We start from the raw sequence: 7,159 nt of genomic DNA, 5'->3' as shown, positions 1-7,159 counted from the left end.
AGTTGTATGTTGTCTACGAGTTCTAGCGCCAATGGATCGGAATGCAAACTAATATACGATTTAGAATAACGATGCATTATGTTGTTTGTGATTTCTTCAGTCTGTGATCTGATTTAGAATAGCAAGTGCTTGCACTGATCTTTGCCATGTGTTTCTGCTTTTGTATGTCAGCAATGTAAGTTCAGTTTCAGCCCACTGATCCTCAATTTTTAGTGTACTAAATTTTCAATGTTAATGCTCTGGTTCAGTATTCAGACCGTTGTATATTCACAATCTAGTTCAGTGTTGCGTGGTAACTGAATTAGTGTACTGAATTTTTAGTGTTTGTCTACTGAATGTTCAGTTTAGTGTTGTGTGGTAACTGAATTTTCAGTTGAGATATGCGTGCTCACTTGTATTCCTAATTTCATTGTTGGCAGAGTAGTTATATTTGAAATCTAGTCTATATGGCTCTAGTTTAATTGGTTCTAGTTTAACTTATGGCAACATCGGTTCTTCACTCTTAGATTATATTATCTAGAGATATATGTAGCACTAGATGGAAAATTGTTGTCATGTTCACGAAAAGTTGGAAGCCACCCAATCGGTGCCCCCTGTCACCTGAATTCGAATCATGATAGCTTGCTTTGTGAATCCTTCTCACCATTGCCTCTCACCTGAATATATTGGGACTAGTTAACTATTCTAAATCAAGTCCGTGTCTCCATTGCAAACTCTTCCAAAAATAAGAAAGATGTGGACAATGATATTGTCAACTTGACAATGATAAAGTCACCTGAATGCATTGTTATCGGAGAATTGTGTGATATGCAAAATAAGAAAGGTGTGGACAATGATATTGTCAAGTTGAAATTATTTCCGTTCTCTTTGTCCGATCGTGCTAAAATTTGGTTTCATCTTTGCCACGAAATAGTATTGATTCTTGGAACAAGTGCAAAGATGCTTTTATCACAAAGTATTTTCCTCCCATGAAAATTATTTCTCTTAGAAATCATATTATGAATTTTAAACAACTTGAGCATGAGCATGTTGCCCTATCTTGGAAAAGGATGAAATTGATGATAAGAAATTACGAAACTCATGGTTTGAATTAGTAGACGATCATACAATTTTTTATGCGGGGTTGAATTTTGTTTCTAGAAATCTTTAAGGTTCCGCCACGGGTGGTAGTTTTATGGAAATTACTTTCGGTGATGCTACTAAATTTCTTGATAACAATATGGCTAATTATTCACAATGGCATACAGAAAGAGCTCCTACTAATAAAAAAGTTAATTCTATTGAAGAAATTGATGCTTTGAGTGAAAAAGTTGATGCTCTTATGAAATTGGTTGCTAGTAAGCATGCTCCTATTGATCCTAATGACGTTCCTTTGCCTACTTTGATTGAGCAGAATAATTATCCCGTAGATGTGAAATTTGTCTCGCGAAACAACTTTAACAATAATGCTTATATGAACAATTTTAATCCTAGGCCGTATTCTGGAAGTTCTTAAATTAATTTTGGTAATTCCTATGGTAATTCTCATAATAATGCTAGGATACCCTCTGATCTTGAGTGTAACATTAAGGAATTTATCAATGCACAAAAAATCCTCAAATACTAAGATAGAAGAAAATTTGAATAAGATTGATGATATGTCTAGAAGCATTGGTAAAATTTTGCATGATGTAGAAAATCTCAAGAATAAAATTTTCCTAAGGTTGATATTAATGAATCAATTAAGGCTTTATATGTTTCCACAGATGAAAGTAAGAAAAGAACCCCTATGCATAGAGCTAAAAGAGTATTTCTAGAAATAGCTTTCCCGATTGCTTTCATAAAAATGATGAAGAGATTAAAATGATCGGTGTTTCTTCTATTGATTCCCTATTTAGTAATATTAAAATTAATGATGAGGGAACCGAAGAAGAGTCAACTTTAACTAGAGGGTGTTCCCATGGTTTGAATGGTGAAAATCTTATTGAGAAAATCGATAAAAGTGGAATTGAAGAGGTCAAAATTTAGCTAGTGATGCACCCACTATTTCGGATTGCAAAGACTTTAATTTTGATAGATGTTCTTTGATTGAGTGTATGTCTACATTGCAATTTGTGATAACTTCACCCAATGTCTATGAAAAAAATAAAGCTTTTACTAAACATATTTCGGATGCGGTAATAAAAGCTTTGGAAGAAAATTTATAACTAGATATTTCAATTCCTAGATAATTACATGATGAATGGGGACACACCATTAAGATCAAAATTAAGAATTTTGAGTGCTATGCTTTATGTGATTTGGGTGCTAGTGTTTTCACAATTCCAAAATCTCTTTGTGATGTGCTTGGTCTTACCAATATTGAAGAATGCTCTCTCAATTTACACTTGGCGGATTGTACTATTAAAAAACCTATGGGAAGAATTGATTGCAATCCGTCTTGTCCAATAATTCTTTGTAGACCATTCTTGCGAACTGTAGGGGTCATGATTGATATGAAAGAAGGGAATATTAAATTTTAGTTTACACTAACAAAAGGCATGGAACACTTCCCTAGAACTAAGATTAAATTATCATATTAATCAATCATGAGGGCAACCTATGGGTCAATCACTAAGGCCCATATTACTTGAATCTACGTTGTATGCCTAGCTACGGGCGTAAAACGATAGTGCTTGTTGGGAGGCAACCTAATGAATAAAATTTATTTTCAGGTTTGCCTTCTATTCTTGAGTGTTTGCACAATTATGCTAATGTTATAATTGTGTTTTTTGTGTTTTATTTAGTGTTTGTGCCAAGTAAAGCCTTTTGGATCATGTGGGGTGTTAGTTGCTTTAACCCTGTTGAAAAACTGAAACTTTTGCATCCAGTAGAAAAAAATCCTAAATATCACAGAAACGTCAAGTGTCTGGATTGTTTACACAATATTGATATACAAATTCCCTACGTTGTCCTAATGTTGGGGAATGGGGCATGTGAAACAAAAAAATTCCTACGTGTTAGAGCATATATCTCCATATGTGGTTTTGGTAATTGATGACAATTCCTATGGACTAATGGTTGCCTTAAGTTACATTTATAGGATTTGTCCATAGGCACTTCTTGAAGTCCATCTGTTGGGTTCAAGGAGTTTATATGATGACCAAGATGGTATTCAAGGTATTATCCAAAGAATGGTCATAGAGACACATGGTTGATCAAGATCTCAGACAAAGAGTAAATCAAGATGATCAATACACAAAGCGTACAAGATGTACCGAGAGGGATCAAGTGATCCCATGGTATGGTAAGCATTGTCCATTACGTATTTGTGTACTAACCCATGGTCTTCGTGAGAGTTCTATGTGGGGGTTAGGTGTGTTTCCATGAGCTTGCGTCAAAGGGAAGATCTCATACAACCCATGAAGTATGACGTCAAGTTGTGATCATCATCAAGATTGCGATGTGCAAGTTCAAGTGGATCAGCACGAAGATATCATGCTTGAAGCTTGCCATCCATTGTGATGGCAATGTACTTGTGAAGATATGCTGAAGAGTGGCTCACCCATAGTGAGTATGGGGGAGCAATCAACTAGTCTTCATCAAGCCAACACAATCAAGAATGGCGGTCCATCTTGAGGAAGCCAAGATCATCATCATCTAGCTCAAGAGGACGAGGTGCAAGGTATAGGTTTGCCCTTGATAGGTTTTCTGTTTAGGATAGATTGATGTACTATCAAGGGGGCTCTCAAGTGAGTAGCTTGATCGTATCATTCGTTGAGAGCTCAAACCATTTGCATCCTTGCATCATACTTCTTGGTTCTTGTTTGGTGTTTCTCTTTGTGAGTTTTAGAGCTTATGGTCATCTTAGTGACAAGCTCGAGTTCATCGAAAACGGAGTCCATATGCATCTACTATGATGTTTTCGATGTTGGAGTTTTTGCCGGTTCTTCATTCATAGAGGACTCACATATCTATATCTTTGGCATTTTCATAACCGCATGGTCTTAAGATTTTGGATAGCCCTTGTCGTCCTGAATCCAACAAGCTTGGGTTTGCTCGATTCGGAGCTCGTATGCGAAAGTTATGGCTGTTTCAGTGGCGAGCGGTAGTACCGCTGGACCTAGCGGTAGTACCGCTAGTGTTGGCGGTAGTACCGCCCCTGGTCAGCGGTAGTACCGCTCCAGGAGCTTAGTACCGCCTGCCTAGCGGTTGTTCGTGGACGGACCTTTTTGCGAAGACTTTCTTGGCGGTGGTAGTGCCGTTGCACTACCAGGGGCCCAGCGGTAGTACCGCTGCAGCCAGCGATAGTACCGCTAGCTGGCGGTAGTACCGCTGGAGTGCCAGCGGTAGTACCGCTGCAGCCAGCGGTAGTACCGCTGCAGCCAGCGGTAGTACCGCTGGAGCTCGGACAGAAAGTGGGGGTAACGGTCTGATTCCTTCCCCCACTATATAAAGGGGGTCTTCTTCCCCCTTGGTCTTATCCATCCGTTGAGCTCTTGTTCTACCTCCATTGTTGACATTCTTAGAGCTTGATTACTCTCTATCCCTCCAATGATTCTTGCTTGTTCTTGAGGGAAAAGAGAGAGGAGATCTAGATGCACATCTCCACCAATCACTTTCTCCTCTATGTGAGGGGAACCCCTTGGATCTTGATCTTGGAGTTCTTTGTGAGCTCCTTGTTCTTCCTCTCGTATTTCTCCATAGCTTTTGTTGTTGTGGAGGGATTTGAGTGTGAGGGACTTGACCACTTCGTGTGTTCTTGCCATTGCATTAGTTGCATCGGGTTGAGTTCTCCACGGTGATACGTGGAAGTGAGAAGTTGAGAAGCTTACTACCTTTGGTACTTAGTACCCTTGATATTGTTCTTCGTGGATGCTTTGGCGTCCTAGAAGCTTGGTGGTGTCTCAGAGCTCAATCATTGTGTTGTGAAGCTCCGGGAAGCGTTGGGGTCTCCAATTAGGTTGTGGAGATTGCCCCGAGCAATTTGTACGGGTACCGGTAACCGCCCCCAAGGGTTGCCACGTGTACGGGTTCGGTGACCGCCCCCGAGGGTTGCCATTTGTACGGGTTCAGTGACCGCCCTCAAGGGTCCCTTAGTGGAATCACGACATCTTGCATTGTGCGAGGGCGTGAGGAGATTACGGTGGCCTTAGTGGCATCTTGGGGAGCATTGTGCCTCCACACCGCTCTAACGGAGATTAGCATCCGCAAGGGTGTGAACTTCGGGATACATCATCGTCTCCCCGTGCCTCGGTTATCTCTTACCCGAACCCTTTACTTATGCACTTTACTTTGTGATAGACATATTGTTTATTGTAATATATCTTGCTATCACTTAGTTGTTTATCTTGCTTAGCATAAGTTGTTGGTGCACATAGGTGAGCCTAGTTGTTTGTAGGTTTTGTGCTTGACATATTAAACGTTAGTTTTATTCCGCATTTGTTCAAGCCTAAACCTTAATTATTTTAAAGCGCCTATTCACCCCCCCCCTCTAGGCGACATCCACGTCCTTTCACTACGCACACGCAATACCTATCCATGGTGATGATCATCTACGAGAGGGGGGAGTGAATCTACATACCCTTGTAGATCGCTAAGCCGAAGCGTATATAACGCGGTAGATGTAGTGGAACATCTTCGTGATTCAAATCGTAGCCCGTCCCGTGACATCACGATCCGTCCCGCGATCCCATCATGATCCACCCCGATCTAGTGTCGAACGGACGACACCTCCGTGTTCAGCACACGTACAGCTCGATGACGATCTCCGCCTTCTTGATCCAGCAAGAGAGACGGGGAAGTAGATGAGGTCGCCGGTAGCGTGACGACACGCCGGTGGTGGTGGTGAATCTGTTTCTACGGGGCTTCACCTAAGCACCGCAGAAAACAAATCTAGAGGAGAAACTGTGATCTAGAGTTGAGGTAGCACGTGCCTAAAAATTGTGTCTCAAAAAGCCCTCAAACCTCTAGTATATATAGGAGGAGAGGAGGGAGTCCGTCGCCCCTAGGATTTCCCCTTTGCATCGGCCGAAGTGGGAGGATAGGAGGATTCCTCCTCCAATCCTACTCCTAGTAGGATTCCCCTTCTCCCACTTGGAAACCTTTTTCACCTTGTGTTATTTCCCTTATTCCTCATCCAATCGCATGGGCCCTTAGAGGTGGCGTCGGCCAGCCCACCAGGGGCTGGTTTGCCTCCTCTCTTGGCCCATGAAGCCCCTAGGGTCGTCACACCCCCTCCCGGTGGTCCCTCGGTACCCTCCTCGCACTCCTGGTACACTACCGATGAGCACGAAACCTTTCTGATGACCAAAACAGGACTTCCTATATATCAATCTTTACCTCCAGACCATTCCGGAGCTCCTCGTGATGTCCGGGATCTCATCCGGGACTCTGAACAACTTTTGGTTACCAACATCTATAACTCAACTATACCGAAACGTCATCGAACCTTAAGTGTGCAGACCCTGCGAGTTCGAGAACTATGCAGACATGACTTGAGACATTCTCTCGTCAATAACCAATAGCGAGACCTCGATGCCCATATTGGTCCTACATATTCTACAAAGATCTCTATCGGGTGAACCTTTATGTCAAGGATTCAGTTAATCCCGTATGCTATTCCCTTTGTCCTTCGGTATGTTACTTGCCTGAGATTCGATCGTCGGTATCTCCATACCTAGTTCAATCTCTTTACCGGCAAGTCTCTTTACTCGTTCTGTAATACAAGATCCCGTAACTAACTCCTTAGTCATATTGTTTGCAAGGCTTGTTGTGATGTTGTATTATCGAGTGAAGCCCGAGATACATCTCCGTCACGCGGAGTGACAAATCCGAGTCTTGATCCATGCCAACCCAACAGACACCTTTGGAGATACCTGTAGAGCACCTTTATAGTCACCCAGTAATGTTGCGACGTTTGATACATACAAGGTATTCCTCCGGTGTTCGGGAGTTGCATGATCTCATGGTCAAAGGAACAGATAAATTGACATGCAAAAAAGAGTAGCAATAAACTGACACGATCATATGCTACGTTTACAGTTTGGGTTTTGTCCATCACATCATTCTCCGAATGATGTGATCCCGTTATCAAGTGACAACACTTGCCTATGGCCAGGAAACCTTGACCATCTTTGATCAACGATCTAGTCAACTAGAGGCTCACTAGGTGTGGCACCCTGATAGTGGGCCGACACAC

The sequence above is a fragment of the Hordeum vulgare genome, chromosome 4H, assembly GCF_904849725.1.
Source record: "Hordeum vulgare subsp. vulgare chromosome 4H, MorexV3_pseudomolecules_assembly, whole genome shotgun sequence".
Taxonomy (NCBI): domain Eukaryota; kingdom Viridiplantae; phylum Streptophyta; class Magnoliopsida; order Poales; family Poaceae; genus Hordeum; species Hordeum vulgare.
The sequence above is the reverse complement of the archived record's forward strand: the minus strand, read 5'-3'. Positions refer to the sequence as shown.